The 20,694-nt window shown below is 45.4% G+C and overlaps 1 protein-coding gene and 1 long non-coding RNA gene across 4 annotated transcripts in view; one reads left to right on the forward strand and one right to left on the reverse strand.

Moving 5' to 3' along the window:
• Positions 1–16,663: 16,663 nt before the first annotated feature.
• LOC105492811 (uncharacterized) lies at positions 16,664–19,087 on the reverse strand. Its single transcript, XR_003020706.2, has 3 exons — positions 18,998–19,087; positions 17,661–17,782; positions 16,664–17,473 (listed from the first exon to the last, which is right to left on the reverse strand). It is a non-coding gene; the product is annotated as an uncharacterized lncRNA (long non-coding RNA).
• LOC105492844 (ArfGAP with SH3 domain, ankyrin repeat and PH domain 1) overlaps positions 18,703–20,694 on the forward strand; it is a 395,792-nt gene continuing 393,800 nt past the window's right edge. For 2 of the 3 annotated variants that reach the window (XM_024796318.2, XM_071067822.1), the window contains exon 1: positions 18,703–18,918. The gene's annotated coding sequence lies outside the window, so the exon portion shown is untranslated. The remainder of the gene's footprint in view (positions 18,919–20,694) is intronic. The other variant, XM_071067823.1, reaches the window with a different exon arrangement.

Here is a 20,694-nt window from a genome sequence, read left to right on the forward strand (position 1 = left end):
TTCTAAATGTATAAGGATCTAACAATATAGCCTCAAACAAACATATAAAGCCGAGGCAGGAGGATCACTTGAGCCCAGGAGTTTGAGGCTGCAGTGAGCTATGATTGAACCTCTGCACTCCAGCCTGGGCAACAGAGTGAGACCCTCTCTCAAAATAAGTAAATAAATAAATGAATAATTTTTTAAATAGTTGTACATATTTATGGGGCACGTGATACTTTGATACATGCATATAATGTGTAATAATCACATCAGGGTATTCAGAATATTCATCACCACAAACATTTATCTTGTCTTTGTGTTGGGAACATTTCAAATCTCTTCCAGCTGTTTCAAAATATACATTAAGTGGTTGGGTACAGCGGCTCACGCCTGTAATCCCAGCACTTTGGGAGGCTGAGGCGGGCAGACGACGAGGTCAGCAGATCAAGACCATCCTGGCTAACATGGTGAAAACCCGTCTCTACTAAAAAATATAAAAAATTAGCCGGGCATGGTGGCGGATGCCTGTAGTCCCAGCTACTCGGGAGGCTAAGGCAGGAGAATGGCGTGAACCTGGGAGGCAGAGCTTGCAGTAAACCAAGATTGTACCACTGCACTCCAGCCTGGGTGAGAGCACAAGACTCTGTCTCAAAACAAAAAAAAAAGAAATATACAATAAGCTATTGTTAACTAAAGTCACCCTACCATGGTATTGCAAGCAAAAACTCATTCCTTCTCTGTATGTTTGGATCCATTAACCAAACTCTCTTCATCTTTACTCCCTCATCTCAGCCTCTAGTAACCATCATTCTACTCTCTAGTTTCTTGAGATCAGCTTTTGTAGCTCCCATATATGAGAACATGGGAGATCTGTCTTTCTGCACCTGGCTTATATATATATATATATATATATATATATATGGCTTATTTCACTTAATGACTTCCAATTCTATCCATGTTGCTGCAAATGATAGAATTTCAATTTATGGCAGAATAATATTCCATTGTGTATATATACCACATTTTCTTTAGTCATCTGTTAATGGACACTCCTGTTGATTTCATAGCTTGGCTATTGTGAATAGTGCTGCAGTAATCATGGAGATGCGGGTATTCCTTTGATATACTGATTTCTTTTTCTTTGGATAAATACCCAGAAGTGGGATTGCCGGATCGTGTGGTCATTCTATTCTTAGTTTTTTGAGAAACCTCTATACTGTTTTCCATAATGGCTGTATTAATTTACATTTCCACCAACAGTGTATAAGAATTCCCTTTTCTCTGTATCCTCACCAACACTGATTATATTTCGTCTTGTCGACAGTAGCCATTCTAACTAGAGTGAGATGATATCTCATTATGGTTTTTATGTGTGTTTCCCTGGTGATCAGTGGTGTTGAGCATTTTTTCATATACCAAGTTGGCCATCTGTATGTCTTCTTTTGAGAAATATCCATTCAGATCCTTTGCCCACTTTTTAACAAGATTTGGGTTTTTTGTTTTGTTTTGTTTTGCTGTTGAGTTGTTTGAGCACCTTGTATATTCTAGATATTAGTTCCTTGTCAGATGAATGGCTCACAAATATTTCCTGCCATTCTACAGGCTGTCTCTTTACTCTGTTGATTATTTCCTTTGCTGTGCAGAAGTTTTAGCTTAATAAGGTCTATAGGATGGTTTTCCTAGAGGTGGTCCACATCAATCCACAATACTCATTACCTATTGAGCTTCTACTGAGTGCTCTGCTAGTTACTGGTAATAAGTAGTGAATCAGAGAAACTCCCTCTCCATTAACATGAGGTACCCTAGTATAGTCACATTCACAGAGACACAAGGTAGAATCGTGGTTGCCAGGGGCTGGGATGGGAGAAGGAATGGAGAGTTGTTGTTTGATCAGTACAGAGTTTCAAATTGACATGACAAAAAAGTTCTGGGCTGGGCATGGTGGCTCATGCCTGTAATCCAGGCACTTTGGGAGTCCGAGGCAGGCAGATCACCTGAGGTCAGGGATGCAAGACCAGTCTGGCCAACATGGTGAAACCCTGTCTCTTAAAACAAACAAACAAACAAGAAACTGTATTTTGTAAAAATACAAAAAAACTTTTTTTATTTTGTAAAAATACAAAAATTAGCTGGGCATGGTGGCACATGCCTGTAATCCCAGCTACTCGGGAGGCTGAGGAAAAAGAACTGTCTGAGCCCTGGAGATGGAGGTTGCAGTGAGCCAAGATCTCACCACTGCACTAAAGCCTGGGTGACAGAGCAAGACTCCATCTCAAAAAAAAAAAAGGTTCTGGAGACAAATGTTAGTGGTAGTTGCACAACGATTTTTTTTTTTTTTTTCCAGACAGAGCCTCGCTGTTGTTGCCCAGGCTAGAGTGCAATGGTGCCATCTCAGCTCATTGCAACCTCCGCCTCCTGGGTTCACTCAATTCTCCTGCCTCAGCCTCCCGAGTAGCTGGGATTATGCACAACAATTTGAATGCCTAATGCCACTGAAATGTACACTTAAATTTTACGTTATGTATATTCTACTGCAATTTTCAAAAACGGCAGTCTTGGTTCTGCCCCACCCGACCCGAGTTTCTCTGACCTCCCCTTATCTGCTGAGCTGTGTTTTTCTGCACTGCAGACCTCATCAGACCTCATTACCTCCAATATATTAGGTCATTTGCTAATATATATATATATATATTTTTTTGAGATGGAGTCTTGCTCTGTTGCCCAGGCTGGAGTGCAATGGCACGATCTTGGCTCACTGTACTCTCTGCCTCCCGGGTTCAAGCAATTCTCCTGCCTCAGCCTCCCGAGTAGCTGGGATTGCAGAAGCACACCATCATGTCCAGCTAATTTTTGTATTTTTAGTAGAGACAGCGTTTCACCACATTGGCCAGGTTGGTCTTGAACTCCTGACGTCAGGTGATCCACCCGCCTCGGCCTCCCAAAGTGCTGGGATTACAGATGTGAGCCACCGCACCCGGCCGCTAATTTTTATGTTTATTGTTTCCCTACCAGAATGTAGGCTCCACACAGGCAGGGATTTTTGTCTTTTTTGTTTAATTTTGTTCACTGAGGTACTCTAAGCACCAAGAACAGTGCCTGTCACATAGTTTATACTCAGTAAATATTTACTGGATCCATAAACCTGTGATGAATACAGTAATGGATGGAACGCTTGTCACCTGCTTGCTGGGTACCATTTTTCACTTAGCAATCATTAGAGGCACCATGAAAATCTATTCTACACATGAGTAAACTGAGGCACAGATAGAAGTAATAATTTTTCCATGGTTCAAAGAAAAGCCTGGGTCAGAGACCACATACAGAGAAAATAGCAAATCTAATAGGAAAGGAAAATCAGCTTTCAGTGTCAGAAAAATAAGAGATTCACCTGCTTGTCTTTTTCTAGCATTTGCCCTCAAGGACAAACTTGTTCAACTTACAGTTAAGGAAAAAACCAACTTCATGTTTTCCAGCAATATCACTGCTGGATTTTGTCAATTTTTTCCTAACTGAAACATAGTTGGTAGGTGATGGAAAGGGACAGTAAAAAATTGGGGTGAAGGGTGAGTAATGGGTTGGATGAACTGCTTGCTAAGGGTTTATCACAAAATATAATTTCTCAATCACTTAAAAAAATATCTTGTGGTTTTCAGATAAATATCATGATGGTGATTAGTTTTGTTAGGAAAGAATTTTTTTCTTTGATTTCCTGGGGATCACAGGAGACTGGGACTTATTCCTGGTTTTAACATTTTAACATGATCTTTCTGTTTAAGTAACTTCTCTGGTTGGGTCTCGACCTTATCATCTGAACAGAATGGGGTGGGAGGAGGACACAGGAAATGTGCTAGGTGACCTCCCAGGTGTCAGAGCTATGTGTGCGTGACAATCACATTTTTTGCTTAGTTTGTGTGTTAGACATCAAAAATGGCAAAGAATTCTAAAGATGTTTCTAGTCATACTTTACATACTATGTTTTGATTTGGGGGTGACTGATAAAAATAGAGGGAAGAGGAGCCCCTTGAAGCATTCCTGTGGCCATCCCTGCAGAAAGGGGACTGTCTGGCAGCAGCAGAGACTCTGAAAGACAAAGGTGCAAACAGAACCCCTGAGGGGCCCAGGACAAGGGGGCACTAGGGTGGGAGAAGAGCTTTAGGGGCTCTGAGAGATCCATGGCAGGGATGCCATGTTCTCGTTCTTGTGGCAGAACCCTGCAGGTGCCTAGTGAGAGGGCTTCAAGGGCAGCTGACGGTCACGAAGAAGCTGGAGTAGATGAACCTTAGGGGCTTTGTTTAGAACCCACAGGAGATCCCCTTGGAGATCCCTGAAATAACTGGGTCAGATCCTGCAGGGAGGGAGGTGACATCCTGCTCAGCCAAGTGAGGACAACCAGTCTGTGAAATTTGAGTCATGCCTGTAAATGGGGTGACAGCCAGAGATGTTCTGGCTTCACATGCAAATTAGTTAACTTTTCAGACAAATTAATGGAAAGATATTAAAACAATGGAAATGGCTCAGTGGCTGCTCAATGTGTACTGCAATTAGAGATCTCAGACTATCTGAAGTTTCAAGTACATCGGTTTGATTTCATTTTCAGCTGACGTATAAAGCGTGTGGTTAAACAAGCAGACTTTGGGTTTATAGTCAAGTTTAAAGACATAATGGCTATCTGGATTCATTTCAGGAGTCAGCACATTGGGGTCCACGTAGTGGAAATAATAATCCTGGCCTTCTCAGCACTGGTCAGATGCCATCTGGAGAATTTATTGACTTCTGAGGGCCGTGTTTCAAGAGGACATGAATCAACTCTCATGGGGTCAGGCAAGGGCAACTGGGTAGGGGGAAGGATCCAGAAGTCTGTTATCTGAGAAACAAGATCTGGGAGACTTGGGGAGGATCATCAGAGCTGTGTCTGAATGCTTGAATTTTTGCAGAGATGCTGTGTGGGAAAGGGATTGGACTTGTCCTGCGTTATTTCAGCAGGTAGGATCTGAACCATAGAGCATTATAAGCACAGGAGCCTTGGCTCTATTTAAGAAAGCACTTTCAGGATGGGTGCCATGACTCATGCCTATAATCCTAGCACTTTAGAAGGTTGAGCGGGGGTGGATCACTCAAGATCAGGAGTTCGTGACCAGCCTGGCCAACATGGTGAAACCCCATCTCTACAAAAAACACACAAAAAATAGCCAGGCATGGTGGCACGTGCCTGTTATCCCAGTTACTCAAGAGGCTGAGGGAGGAGAATCGCTTGCACCTGAGAGGCAGCAGTTCCAATGAGCTGAGATCATGCCACTGCACTCCAGCCTGGGTGACAAAGTGAGACTTCGATTTAAAAAAAAAAAAAAAAGAGTAGGAAGGAAGAAAAAGAAAGGAAGGAAGGAAAAGACAAGAAAAGAAAAGAAAACAGAACTTTGTATCTGGTTTCTTCTTCCAAGGAGGCTGACATGAACTGGGGGCTGAGTCCCCTGGGTCTGCCTGGGGCAGGGCCCATGAGCTGTGGAAAGCTGGGAACAGAAACAGCCACTAGGGCAGAGCTACACCAAGTCTGCAAGTGAGAACAGTGCCGAGACCACAACATGACTGAAGCAGAAAACGGGAGAGGGGCCAAGCCTCAGGAGCCAGGCAGAGACAGCCAGGAGCTAGCAGCGCTGGCCTAACCTCAGCTGACTGGCACCCATCAGTGGCTCATGGAATACGTGCAGAGCCATTATCTTAAAGAATTCAAGTTATAATCTAACTCATTAACTGGTCTCTGGCAAAGTCATGTGTCAGGAAATATCCCAAGCCTGGAGGCATTCAATAATTGCCTGGTGGCCATTTATACTTGCAGCAGTTCAACTTAAAAAAAAAGTTAATTGTGGTAAAATACATATAATATAAAATTGACCATCCTACCCATATTTAAATGTACTTAAAAGTTGTGCTATTAAGGACGTTCATATTGTTGTACGACAATCGCCACCATACATCTCCAGAATTATTTTCGTCTTGCAAAACTGAAACTCTGTACCCATTAAACAACCTTATTCCCTTTCCTCCCAGCCCCTGGCAACCACCATTCTACTTTCTACTTCTGAATTTGACTGCTCTAAGTACCTCATATCAGTGGAATCATGGAGTATTTATCTTTTTCGGGACTGGCTTTTTTCACTTAGCGTAATGTTCTCAAGGGTCATCTCCGTTGAGGTATGTGTTAGAATTTCCTTCCTTTTTAAGGCTGAATAATATTGCATTGTGTGTACATACCATATTTTGTTTTTCCATTCATCCCTCAATGAACACTTGGGTTCATTGGATCAATTTTGCACTGAGACTTCCAGTGAGCACTGAAGTTAATATGATGAATATGACCCTCAAAGACCTGACAATCTACTTGGAATGGGAAAAGGGCTGGGGTGGGGAGTGGGAGTGTGGCAAATATGTATACCAATTTTAATAATGCATTTTGAATAACAATATGATTTTTTTGGGTTCACAATGAAGGAAGACATCAGTTCTGGGGGCAGTGCAGAGGTAGGAGTATGAGGTTTTTTTTAAGAAGGCAAGTGTCTGAGCTGATGAGATCAATAATGCTAGAAAACCTTCTTTGCAAAACTTGAATCTGACTGCCTGGCATCCCACTGGATCAGCTGCTGGATCTAACTCCTTGGGACAGCTTTTAAAAATATTGATCCCCAAAATTCTGATTCAGTGGATTTAGGATGGAGGACAGAAGTTTGCATTTTTTATTTTTTTGTAGAGACAGCATCTTGCTATGTTGCCCAGGCTGGTCTTGAACTCCTGGCCTCAAGTGACCCTCCCAACTTGGCCTTTCAAAGTGCTGGGATTACAGGCCTAAGCCACCGAGCCCGGCACAGAGTCAGTATTTAAAACAGCCTATCCTGGTGATTTTGATGACAAATGGGCTTGGCAGGCACTGAGGAAACATTGAAGGTTGCAAGGTGAGGTTGGCATTTTAGATACACCTATCTGATCTCACTGTGGATGGGGACAAGGATGTGAAGTTAAAAAAAACAAAACAAAACTCAAGGTAGAGAAACCTGTTCTGGCCCATTAGCGCAATATTCCATGGACTGGAACTTCTGAAGATGGGCGTGTGTAGTGTGCTCATCTTTCCATTCATTCAGCTATGCACCTACTGTTTGTTATCTGGACTACAGCACCCTGAAAAATCCCTTCCATCTCTCAGATTCTATATTCTAATAATCATTAAAAACAAACAAACAAACAAAAGGCCTCAGCCAACAGAATATGGCAGAAATAAGGTTGTGAGAGTCCTGAACCTGAGGCTATGAAAGGCCTAGCAACCTCTTTTGCTTCTCTCAGAACCCTGCTACTGTATCAACAAACCTGGTCTAACCTGTTGGAAGATTAGCAATCACAGAAAACAGTGATACACCATTTTGACTGACCTGGGAGATGTCCACAAGTATATAAATAAACCCAGTTTAGATCAGGTGAAAGCTACCCGGCTGATTCTACCCAAATCACCAATCCACAGAATGAAGCGCTGGGTGGTTGGTTAAGCCACTTTATTTGGGGATCATTTGTTATTCAGCAACAACTAACTGATACACCCCCGTGACACTCCATTCATTCAAACATCAGCTATGCACCTACTGTTTGTTACCTGGACTATAGTGCCCTGAAAAATGCCTTCCGTCTCTAAGATTCTATATTCTGTTGATCCTTTTTAAAAAAGGCCTCAGCCAATAGAATATGGCAGAAAATAGGTTGGTCGTTTGGCAGAAATGATGACTTCCTTTGGTTCTAGAGCCTTTACACATGCTCTTGGTTCTAGACATGTGTTGGTTCTTTACACATGCTGTTGGTTTGGTTCTAGAGCCTTTACACATGCTGTTCCCTGTTCATGAAACACTTTTTCTTCTTTCTTTGCCTAGTTAACTCCTAATTATCACAGCTCAGAAAAGTTTTTCCTGATCGTGATTAAATCCCTCTATTTTAGGATCCCATTGCAATTTCTACCTCTCTGGTGGCATTGCAGTAGTTATAATTTTATACTTATTTGTATACATGATTTGGTTAAGGTTTTTCTCCCCACTTAGACTATAAGCTTCATGAGTCCAGGAACAGTGTCTGTTGTGTTCACCATTACATTCCAGCACCTAGTACAGTTCCTTGCACATAGTTGGTGCTCACTGAATATTTATTGAATGAAAGACAACAATATCGCCCTGGAGGAAACAGGGCTTTGGTGATTCTTCTTTAAAATAATGACCCTCACAGCAGTACTCTCCTCCCTACTATTACAGAAATTAAAAATGGATACGAGTCACTGTATGAGAATGTGTTTTGTAATTTTTAAAGGACTGTACATATGTTAGTTCTTGATTGTTAGTGTTGTTATTCTGAGGTAGCAACAGCTGGCTTTAGGGGAATCCTTTCCCTTCCTCATTCCCTTGAAATGGCCCCAGGCAGCTTCCTAGCAGCTATGATTATGGCTGGATAAGCAATTTACAGGCTGGAAGTCTTGCCTACAAAAAACATGGATATGTAAATATCTCTGTAGCTGCAACCTAGCAAGCAATCTTCAGGCTGGTTAATTGCAGAACTTGGTGGTAATGATACCAATGCTGAGTTCAATTAAGGACTATTTACAAAACCACCGGGGGAGTATTTTCCACTTTTTCTGAAACAGTAGGCCCAGACTAGAGGGACCTGTTATTTTACAGTGTAAATCTATGGCTCAGATACACTAAAATATCCCTTAGATTTAAAGTTGGCAAACTCTATGCCTTATTTTGGCCCCTGGAGCTCAGTTTGCAGCAAGAGAGCCGGAGGGTAATTGCCAAAGACAAATACCCTGTGTGTAACCTTTCTGAGCCTCAGTTTCCTCGTCTGTAAAATGTACATATTAGTAGCTTACCTTTTAGGTTGACTTTGAGATTAAATGAGATAATCAGTAGAAAGTGCCATTAGAATCATTAGAACAGTGCTAGGCATACAGTAAGTGGGTTTACTTTGAGATTAAATGAGATAATCAGTAGAAAGTGCCATTAGAATCATTAGAACAGTGCCAGGCATATAGTAAGTACTCAAATTTTAGTTATTGTTCATTGTCAACGTCATTACTGTTATTAACACACATAGTGCCATTAGAATCATTGGAACAATGCCAGGCATACAGTAAGTACTCAAATTTTAGTTACTGTACATTGTTAACATCATTACTGTTGTTAACACACATGGTTGTTTCCACCCTGAACTGTTACCGAAACACCAGGGGTTTGGTGTAGGTCCTGCTGCTCGCCACGTAGAAAGCCAATGACTGAGATGAGTACTGTCAAGGAAGAAGGTTTCAATCAGGTGCTGCAGTGGAGGAGATGGGAGATCAGTCTCAAATTCATTTCCCAAACTGACTAAAATTTGGGGTTTATATGGGAAGGGAGAAATGTAACTATGTATGAGAAAACAGGAACTCGGGAGGAGTAAGGAAGCAATCATGATGAATGAGGGGCCTGGCATCTCATTGTCTGGATCTGGTGAGTTTCAAGGTTTAAGACCAGAAGGGTAACTTTCAAATGTTTATCAGAAGAAACTGTCTATGGGACTATTAGGTCAGTTTCAGAACAACATACCTGCTGGAAAAGCCAGCTCTGAACTTTGCTTATTCAGGAAATGACAGGGTTCTTTTTTCCAGCAGCTGGTTTGTGATGATGTTTTGTAAAGCATGGAAGTTCATTCAAGAGACATGAGTTGACACACTGTGTGCCTTGTACTCTGATAGATGCTGGGGATACAGAGGCAAATAAAAGAATATCTGCCCTCAGAAACTACAGGAGAGAGACTGTGCACTGTGGTTAAGGCTTGTCAGCACTGATCCCAAGGTTCTATGGAAACACAGAGTGGGGGACTCCACCCTAAAAGGTCAGGGAGGGCTTGCTTTGGACTTCCTGGGGTTCCCAGGTGAAGAGGGTGAGGCCCTTATTAATTCCACACACACAAAAAGCAGACCTCACTTTCTTAAGAGATTGTTGCTGTGACCCATTTGTCTGACTCTTATCACCAAGGTCCATTATAGCTGGAAACGAAGCTTTCAAAATTAATAACCTAAAAATGGAAAGCATTTTCCCTGATATTCATCAACTCTAGAGAAATGCCAGAGTGTTTATCTTACAGGGCCCCTTCAGGGTGTGTTTTGGCTGAGTGGGGCTTCATTAACAGTGTAATGGGAAAAATCTCATCATATCTCACATCCTTATGACCTGGGCACAAGGAGTGACTCCAGGATTTACACTGATTGGGTATAGTACGGTGGCCAGGTTTTCAGTGAGAAAAACTGTCCTGGCCTTCAGAGACCCTGGTTTTATTCTGACCACACTGCCAGCAGGGTGTGCAAGCCTGATCCAGTCATTCAATTCTCTGTAAATGGATGAGCTCAACTTGAGGATATATAAGGTATTCCCAACTCAGGGGAGACTCTGCTTACCACATGCCTCTGTTTTTCCCTCTCCACTGGACCCTTCTCTTGCTCTCCCAACTGGGAGAAAAATGAAACAAACCTTCCCTGGGATCTTCCTAAGCCTCATGTTACTATTCCATCTCTCTCACCTTCATTATTCGGCTTGAAAAATAATACATTTTTAAATGCTGATACCATAGTTCTTAAAAAAGGAAGAAAGTGGCCAGGCATGGTGGCTCACGCCTGTAATTCCAGCACCTTGGGAAGCTGAGGTGGGTGGATCACCTGAGGTCAGGAGTTTGAGACCAGCTTGGCCAACATGGTGAAACCCCGTCTCTACTAAAAATACAAAAAAGTAGCCAGGCATGGTGGTGGGCACCTGTAATCCCAGCTACTCAGGAGGCTGAGGCAGGAGAATTGCTTGAACCTGGGAGGTGGAGGCTGCAGTGAGCCAATATCGGGCCACTGCACTCCAGCCTAAGCAACAGAGTGAGAGTTCATCTAAAAAACAAACAAACAAACAAAAAAAAACCCCACAAATAAAAAAAGGAAAAAAGTGATGAATACTTATTATGCTCAGGCACTTTTACATGACTTAATTCATTTAATCCTCTCAACAACTTTATGAGATGGGTACCTTTATCCCCATTTTATAGCCAGGAAACTGAGGCTTACCTCGTTGTTACTAGGCAAAATGACACTGCTAGTAGGTGGTTGAGCTAAAACTCAGCCTTCTCCACCGTAGCGCAGGTTCTTTTGTTTTGTTTTGCTTTTGCTTTTATTTTTCTTATGATGATGTAGCACAGATTCTTAATCACCTGACTATGTATGTTCCATGTGCCGACCCCACTTCCCGCTCTTTCCTTTCTTCTTCCCCTCAATGCCCCTGGAATGCTTTCTTCCCGGCATCACAGATCTCTGGAAGGCTCAAAGAGGAACTTCTTGTAGTAGACAGATTGGTTAGGTTTTACGTGCCCAGATACATTTTTGTTTTCTGAAAGTCCTTGGTTTTCCACAGAATTACCTCTCTTCCATTGGCTCTTGTCCTATAGGGCTGGAATCAGGATCCTTGTCTTCTCCTGGCTAAGGGACAAGGGAGTGACCCAGGCTGGAATTTGCCTCGTAAGCAGCAAGGTCAAGAAGGCTAGAAGAGTTTGGCATTCTGTTCAATCCATCCAAGTGAGTGCCAACAAATTCAGTCAAGAGAAAGAATATTTTAGTGCAGTTGTTAAAAAAGAAAAATGAATGTAAAAGTTCCAGGATGAACAAAATGCTAAAATTTTAAATAAAGACAGAATCAGGGCCGGGTGTGGTGGCTCATACCTGTAATCCCAGCACTTTGGGAGGCAGAGGTGGGTGGATCACCTGAGATCAGGAGTTCGAGACCAGCCTGGCCAACATGGCGAAATCCCGTCTCTACTAAAAAAATACAAAAAAATGAGCCAGGCATGGCGGTGTGGGCCTGTAATCCTACCTACTCAGGAGGCTGAGGTAAGAGAATCGCTTGAACCCAGGAGGTGGAGGTTGCAGTGAGCCAAGATCACACCACTGCACTCCAGTCTGGGTGACAGAGTGGGACTCTGTCTCAAATAAATAAATAAATAAATAAATAAATAAATAAATACAGAATCAGTATGATTGACTTTCCCTTTTGCCTTGGGCTCCAGTATGGCTGGACATGGCACTACCAGGGATGCCCCTAGAGTGGAAGCTGTCCATGTCTTGCCTTCCAACACTTTGTACCTCTCTCATTCTTTGTTCCAAGGTTGTTCTGGGCCTCTGCCTTTCCTCACATGGCACCTCTCTGTGTGAAAGGCCCTTTCTCCTTCTACCCTACCTTGCTGAACTCACCCTCCTTCACCATCATACTTCTCTATGTGTCAGTTTCTTTATGTATAAAATGAGCATAATAAAGAGTGCCTAATTCATAGCCTTGTTGTGAGCATTAACATGGGCATAGCACCTGACGCCAAGGTGTGCACTCAGTGACAGCTAACTCCAGCATCAAGGTTGTTCTCATTCCACAAGAAGACAATCAGTGGCCAAGCTTCCCACTGCCCAAAGGTCAGGGCTGCCACTTAATGTTGGTTAGATGAAAAGTTACACCGAGTTCCCTATCTACATGGCTGACCACCCAAATCTCAATTACGGACCCCTCTTCCTCCATCTGATTGGTAAATTTAGGTGTTCCCTAGGGTTCTTGCTCAAACTTCTCTTCTTCTTCCTGTCTACTTTCTCTCCAGACCATGTATAGATATCCACAGCCTCAAGTGTGCCCTCTTGTCTCTGATACATGTGTGAGGTCTGTATCTCCAGGTCCAAATTTCCAAATGTGGTCTGGATATATCACCAGTGCCTAAATACCACTAAAATACTAATAATGATAGCCAGCAATGATTGAACACTGACCAGGCACCCTGTACTGAGCCCAATGCTTTGCATGGATTACTTCATTCAATCCTCTCAAAAACTCCATTTTACAGATAAAAAAAAAAAAAGAATGAAAGAAAGAAAGAAACCAAGAGAAGGCAAGAACGTCACTCAAAGGTATGAACCAGAGAAGTGGTGGAGCCAGGATTTCAAACTGGACACAAGTGCTTCTGCTAAAAAAGGTTATCAAACGGCTCACCTTTTAATCAACAATATTCAAGTGATGTAAGGAAAAGCCGAGAGAACATAGGTCTCAACTGGGGGCAATTTTGCTTTCCAGGGAACATTTTGCAATACCTGTAGATGTGTTTGGTTTTCCCAACTGGAGGGTTGCTGCTGGCATCCAGTGGGCAGAAGCCGAACCTCCCCAAGGAGAGGCTGCTGCTGAAGATCTTACAAAGTGCCAGAAGCCGGCTACAACAAGGAATCATCCGGTCCAACATGTTAATATTGCCAAGAACGAGAAACCGTGCACTAGAAAAATCCAGATGACGCAAGACTGTGAGAAACTAGTGAAGGGTGCTATCTTTTCAGATGCTAACTCCCCCACTCACCAACTGAGCAGGTCCCTCTGCCTCCCTCCTGCCCACCCCCACCCTAGCCTAGCCCCCACCCCAGCCTAGCAAAGCCTCGCATTCTTACCCACCACCTATTCCCTTCTCTGCAGAAAGCACAAACAGGAACTCATTATCTTCTTCCTCAAAACCTTCCCATCCCTCACTCTTTGTCATGGTTAAAAATACCACCCTCCTCCTCCTTACAGGTGAGCACCCTTGTCCCCTCCTTGCGTGTGCCCCACCACCAGCCAACAAGCTGTGTTCGCTGAATCTCCCAAGTCTCTCCTGCTCATCCTTGCCTTCCTACTTCACTAACTTACTTGGGCCAAAATAGCTTCTCATGTTATCCCTTTTCCAGTCATTAGGCTGAAGTCACTTTTTATTCATCTACGTTTGATCATTTTTTTTTTTCTTTTGAGATAGGGCCTCGTTCTGTTGCTAAGGCTGGAGTGCACTGATGCAATCATGGCTCACCGTAGGCCTTGACCTCCAGGCTTAAGCGATCCTCCCACCTCAGCTTCCCAAGTAGCTGGAACTAGAAGCACGTACCACCATCTCTGGCTAATTTTAAAATTTTTTTGTAGAGACAGGGTTTTGCCATTTTGCCCAGGCTGGTCTCAAACTCCAGGGCTCAAATGATCCCCCTGCTTTGGGTCTCCCAAAGTGTTGGGATTACATGCATGAGCCACCTCACCTAGCCCGGAGCATAATTTTCATAAAGAATTAAACTCAGGGGTCTAAACTCAAGAGCCTACCTAGCTCCTAGTCTGTGACTCCAGGATGTTCATGGTGGAAATTTAGAGTTCTGCACGTTGCCCTTCAGCCCTCTCCTTCAGCAGACAAGGTGGCCTCTTCCAGTCCAGGGCTTGTGCCTCTAACCCACTCTAGTTCCCATCTCCTCTCATCCTCAGTACCTGTTCTATCAATGAACCATCCCTTCCTCTCAATCTCTCCTACCAACCCAGATGCTTGCCTGCCCACACATCTTTAAAGAAGCCTCCACCCTTACCTCCCACTTGCTAGACGGCTACATTTCTGAAAAGAGTTGTCCACACTTGCTGTCTCCCACTCACTCCTCAACCCACCGCAATCTGGCTTCCAATCCCTCCACTCCATCAAGACAGCTCTGGTAAAAGTTATCAGCCCTCTCATTGTCATATGAAATGAACACTTGCTTTCCGGTCCTTTCTTGATGAAATTTCCTGTAACATTTGTGAGTGTTGCTCATTCCCTCCTTCTAAAAGCAATTTCTTCCCATGCCCCCTGGTTCTCCTTTTGGTTCTCTTCTTCTCATTATTCATACTCCCGACAGCTTAAACTGCCAAGAAAGGCAGTGCAGGGTGGTGAAGAGCCTGGACTCCAATGCTCCTTGATGTGGTTTGGCTGTGTCCCCACCCGAATATCATCTTGAATTCCCACATGTTGTGGGAAGGACCCATTGGGAGGTAACTGAATCATGGGGGCAAGTCTTTCCTGTGCTGTTCTATAACTCTATGATGAATAAATCTCATGAGATCTGATGGTTTCAAAGAGTTCCCCCACACAAGCTCTCTCTCTCTTTGCCTGCTGCCATCCATGTAAGACCTGACTTGCTCCCTCTTATCTTCCGCCATGATTGTGAGGCTTCCCCAGCTGTGTGGAACTGTAAGTCCAATTAAAAGTCTTTCTTTTGTAAATTTCCCAGTCTCAGGTATGTCTTTATCAGCAGCCTGGAAACGGACTAATATACTCCTCTACTCACTAGTGTTTGACCTTGGGCAAGTTACTCAACACTCCTGTGCCTCAGTTTCCTCAACTGTAAGATGGTGTAAGGCTTTTTAGTCTCATTGTTTTCCATGTCTGAACATGCATCATGTTCTCAGATCATGTTGAACCTCGTGGAGTTACCCACATATATCATGTGTTCACACTCAGTCTTTGCTCAGGCACCTGGGGGTGCCCAGCCAGTATCTGTGAATATATGCACGAACGCTGCTCTGGATTGGGTTTCCCCAGAAGTATACCTCGAGACAAGGAGATGGGTGCAGTTACTTTATTTGGGATCCCAAGAACAAATAAGGAAGTGAGAAAGTAAGGCAAGGAAGGGACAAGAGGCAAATCAAAGAATGACTTAATGAGGGAGTGACTTCTGGGGGCTACTGGATTCATTCCTACTGGGGGTTCCTCTGAGGAACTGCCTTGAAAGCATTTGAGAATTGTTCTTCCTTAGGGAAGGGGAGGCTGACACATTCATCCACTGTTTGGTTAAGGACTGCCCCAGGGCTGTTGAAAACTTTCAGGCTAGGCAAGATCCCACAGCCCTAGAGAAAGCCTCCTGGCAGAGAGGAGGGGTGCCTGCTTTGGATAGACAGTTCCTCTGTACAGAGGGCAGCTCATTGCAGCTGCCGGTGAGCTCAGAGGTGGGCCCAGGGAACATGGAGCCGAGCATCACTAACACATTGCGCTTGTTACTCTGCTTGGCAGGTCTGTGCCCCCTTATCTAGCTACATAGGTCCTGTCTCTTCCTAGAAAGTTAGTTCAAGAGTACCCACTTCTTGGAAGCATTTTCCAACTTATCTCCACCCTACTCCACCTTCAATGCTCTGAATATCCCTGGACACCCTGGACATGACTTTATAAGAGTACTTATCTCTCTGCTTACTAGATAGAGCTTTCTTGTCTTTCTTAGCAAGAGTAGTTCTTTTTCATCATTGCAGATGTAGGGCCCAGATTTTTTTTTAGCACATTATAGGCACTTAACTGATGCCTTAAAATGAATTCAAGTTCACCTTGCTCAGAGACCCACTCAGAGCAAGTGGTCAACAAGTGTGGATTCCCTTTCCCCCATCTGATTTAGGAGAGCAGTCATCTAGTAGTGAGTACACAACGTGATAAATATATTCTTTAAACAGAAATGCCAAGGAAGCACAAAGAAGGGAGTAATTAACTGGGACTGTACCAATGAGACTATAGTTATCTCATCTGACAGTCTTAATTACTTACAGTTTTTTGTTTGGTTTTTTTTTTTTTTTTTTTTTTTTTTTTTTTTTTTTTTTGAGACTGAGTCTCACTCTGTCGTCCTGCCTGGAATACAATGGCGTGATCTCGGCTCACTGCAACCTCCACCTCCAGGGTTCAAGCGATTCTCCTGCCTCAGCCTCCCAAGAAACTGGGATTACAGGCGCCCACCACCACGCCCGGCAAATTGTCTGTATTTTTAGTAGAGAGGGGGTTTCACCATATTGGCCAGACTGGTCTCAAACTCCTGACCTTACATGATCCACCCGCCTCGGCCTCCCAAAGTGCTGGAATTACAGTAGTGAGCCACCATGCCTGGCCTACTTATAGTTTTAACTTTCCAGAAGCACTAATAGAGCCATCTGGTGCTTCTTCCACTGCACTGGGCATTCCCTTTTGAATCTCTCCACCAAAGAGGAAGCTACAAGGAGCTGCAGGATGGAGTGAACCACCCTACCTCAGGCAGGGGTCCCATCTACAACTCTAGTTTGTTTGCTTCTTTCATTTATTCAACACGTGTTTATTGATGGTCTCATATGGGCCAGCATTGTTCTGAGGAAACAGGCCAAGGTACTGCTGTAATGCAGTTTACCCATGCAGTGGGGAGAGTGGGGGGCAGATAAAAAATAAGCAACCAATCAAAACAGTGACAAGGGCTATGAAGCAATCAAACAGGATGCGCTATATTTGGGAGAGGTGGAGGTGGGGTGTAGGTGCCAGAGACAAGTAGATCACATGGTTGGGGAGAGCCTCTCTGTGGAGCTGACTTCTGGGCTGTGAGCTGTGTGCCAAGAACAGTCATACAAGGGTTCTACCAGGCAGAGCGGACGGCAGCTGCAAAGGGCCTGGAGCAGGACCTTGGGACTCCTGGTGCCCACCTCAGAGCTCGTCCTACTGCTGCTGGCCACGGAGAAAGAATTGCAGAAAAGGAACAATGCTGGGTCTAAAACTGGTATCTGTTCCTTACTTGGAGTAAACGAGCTGGTACCCAACTTTCAGTTCCCAGCAGGTTCATTTCAGGCTTCTGTTTTCGCTCACGAGCATGTTCCCTCTTCAAAGGCTGATTGGGTTTCAAAGGAATCTGAAACACAGCAAAACCACCAAGCTGCATCCTCCAGGTAGACACCCCCGAAATGTGGCATTTCCGTGGGAAACCACAATGAATCACTCTTTGGCTGTCTGGCCTCTCTGCCCAGTCAGAGATTGATTTTGGTTTTCCCAAACTTTGTAAAGCCGCCCCAGACTGTTTAACAACCTCCCCACCATACCCGGACTCTCAGATTAAGAGCAAAATCCCAAATTTCGTGAGGTTTTCCGTTTCAGATTTCAACAGAAGGGGGTCTGCCACAGCCACGAACCGTATCCTCTGCAGAGAGCAGTTTCTGAAATGCTGCGAAGAAAAACAATCGCCCAACGATTAGGAGGGAAATGAAGTTCTAAAGAAAGACTACGTCTCTGACTTTGAAAGTAGACATAGATATGCACAATATACATCCCACAAATTAAAATCCTCCTTTCTCTGATGTCTTTTAATGGCAATAATAAGGACAAGCATGGCTATCATTTATTTGGGTGTTTCCAATGTGCCAGTCCCTGTCTAAACATCGGTTTCCAGATCAAACCTATGAGGGTGGAATTAACGTCCATTTCATATTTAAGCAAACTGAGGCTCAGGAAAGTTGGGTTACTCAAGGTAACACGAGTAGAAAAAAAGGCCATATTCCAATGGGACACAGAGCCTGCAGCCCACACGATTACTCTCCATACTGTTCCTATAGTATCCTGACTGGGAAGCCTGTTCCTCTGGCACTGGGCAAAATGAGGAAATTATAAGAGCAGAGAGGAAGGGGTGAAAGGGGGCAGCCTGGTGAAGTCACTCCTTTACTGAAAATAGGGGTAACGGCCAGGACAGTGCAGGTCCATCCTCTGCAGATGGAAGACAGGCACGTCCTTTGCCGCTGTCCCGGCCTTAGAAAGGCACCTTCCGCGTCCAGGGTTTTCTGTGGATAAATCCCACCCCTTCCACCTCTGGCAGGGAGGAGGCCAGCCGGCCAGGGCATGGGGCGGAAAGCGAAGGACGCCCGACCCGGGCCGAGGTCTGGGGCCCCGCTCGCGCCCCCCGCGTGGCTGCCGGCGGGCCAAGGGTTAAGCGAGGCGGGAGCCCCCGGCGCGGAGCGGCTCGGGGCTGGGAATGCTTAGTCAGGATTCCGATTTCCTGTCGAAGTGTTTGGATTTCCTGAAACCCGCGCCCTCCGCCGCCGAGCGGGATTGTGCGAGCCGCTCGCGTCGCCGCGGCCTCCTCCCCCTCGGCACATGGTCGCCCGCCCCTTCCTGCGCCGCGCTCGGCTCCCGCGCCTCGCCTGGCCTGGCCGCCGCCGCGGGCGAGCACTCTACGCTGGGCAGCCCCGGGCCCGCGCCTCCCGCCCCGCCGGCGCTTCCCGGTCGCAGTTCGCTTTCCCACCCGAGAGCCGCGAGCGCCCGGCCGAGCCCGCGATGGAATAATGCCCAGCGGCCCGCCAGGTCCCGGTGAGTTGCGGGGCGCTCGGACGAGCTCGGTGGGGCCGGGCGGAGTAGCCCACAGTCGCGGGCGCCCCCTGCCCAGTACCTCGCGCGAAGAGGGGTACGGGGACGGGGCGCCGGGCGGGCTCCCGGCTCCTCTCGCAGCGGGGTGTCCTTCTCCGCGGGGAGGGCGCCGGCCCTGGGCTGGGGCGTGTGCGGGACGCGCGGCCAGGCTCTGCGGGGTCGGACGAGGCCGCCTGGTGGGGGGGGGTGGTCTCTGCGCCTCCAGCTCTGGAGAGGGGGCCCCCGCAGTGGGGCCGGGGATGGGGCCTGCCTTGGGGGGGCTTCGCGTCCGGCTCCGGGGGAGGGCCCGGGACGACGCGCTTGGCGGCCCGAACCCCGCGGATGGGGAGCCCTCCCGGCATTGTCTCTGGCGCTGCAGAGGAAAGTTCCCCGCGGTCGCCGGCCCCTGCCCGAACCCGGCGCTGCTTGGCAGGCCCCAGGCCACTTGCCTAAAGCAAAAGAAGAGAAACGAAGCGAAAGGAAAGGGGTAGGGGGAGTCCTACTTGGAGCTCGGTGTTTGCTCCCGGGCGGACCTGAAGTGGCTTGTGTTTTCTGCTTGTACCATTTTGGGACCTGCTGCATTTTCTGAGAGCGACATGAAGTTTCAAAGAAAAAAGAAACTTGCCCGCGTCCGGTTTTCTGCGGTTTGATACATCCCAAGGGTTCATGTTGGGCACTTGTGAAGCAGTTTCCTTTAGTAATGTGGTTTTCCAGTAGCTCAGGGAGACAGATGGTCAACTGCAGACCATCATCCTTAACTTGACCTTAACTTTACCTGTACTCATCAGGCAAGAAAAAGAACTTTCTCTCGCATGTTCCCCTGTCTACTCTGTTAGATTATCTTGGCGTGATTGATTCTGGGATGACATCAGGCCCTGGATTGCTGAGTAATGTTTTGGGATTGTAAAAGCTGTTCGGTTTTTAGTCCTGGGTTATCCCTATTGCAACCTTCACCCCAAAGCCTTTCTGTTTTGCAATTGTAGCGCCACCAGACAGCTTTAAGAAAATGCGGGTCTTCTGGAAACAACCAGTCAGAGGCTTTGAAAGAAAAAGATCTTGGAGAACAACTGATTTCAGCCCCTTTTCTGAGAAGGCCCAGAAAGGTGACCTGACTTACCCAAGGTCACGTGGCCAGGAGTAGTTTCCACTTCTTCAGGCTCAGTCCCATGCCCCTTCTGTGTTAGATTTTGATCTGTTAGCCGTGAAACAGATTTGGAAACATGTCTTCTTAGCGTCATAACCTTCACCACTTTAGTGCCTTCTCTTCTATCCTGGTAATGCTGCTATTTTTTTGAGATATGCTATTTGCCTCAAACTGCATAATTTGAGATAGGGAGCTAAAAAAAAAATCACCTAACCCCTACTGTTGAGCCACTAAATGGATTTGGAGATTCAGCTACCAAATGGATTTGAAGTATAAAATGAGTGGCTTATTATATGGGGAATTACTTTCCCTATCCCATTCTTTTGTGAAAAATAGAAACTCCCAGGTCCAAAAAAGGGCAGTATCTTAGCACATAATGTACCCTATGATGTTCTCTAGACTTGATTTTCAGCCCTCCTGTTTCTTGTGAGCTAAGCAGCCCATCTATTTTTCTCATGAGAGCTCTGAATGGCTGGTTTTTCATTTTTAGTATGTGATAATGTTGGAGAGAAAGGACTTTTTGCAAGCTTGCCATTTGGTGAGGGAAATTGAAATTCTCTACACCTCCCCAGTCCTCACCAGCCACAGCGAGCCAG

This window comes from Macaca nemestrina, chromosome 8, assembly GCF_043159975.1.
Source record: "Macaca nemestrina isolate mMacNem1 chromosome 8, mMacNem.hap1, whole genome shotgun sequence".
Lineage (NCBI taxonomy): Eukaryota > Metazoa > Chordata > Mammalia > Primates > Cercopithecidae > Macaca > Macaca nemestrina.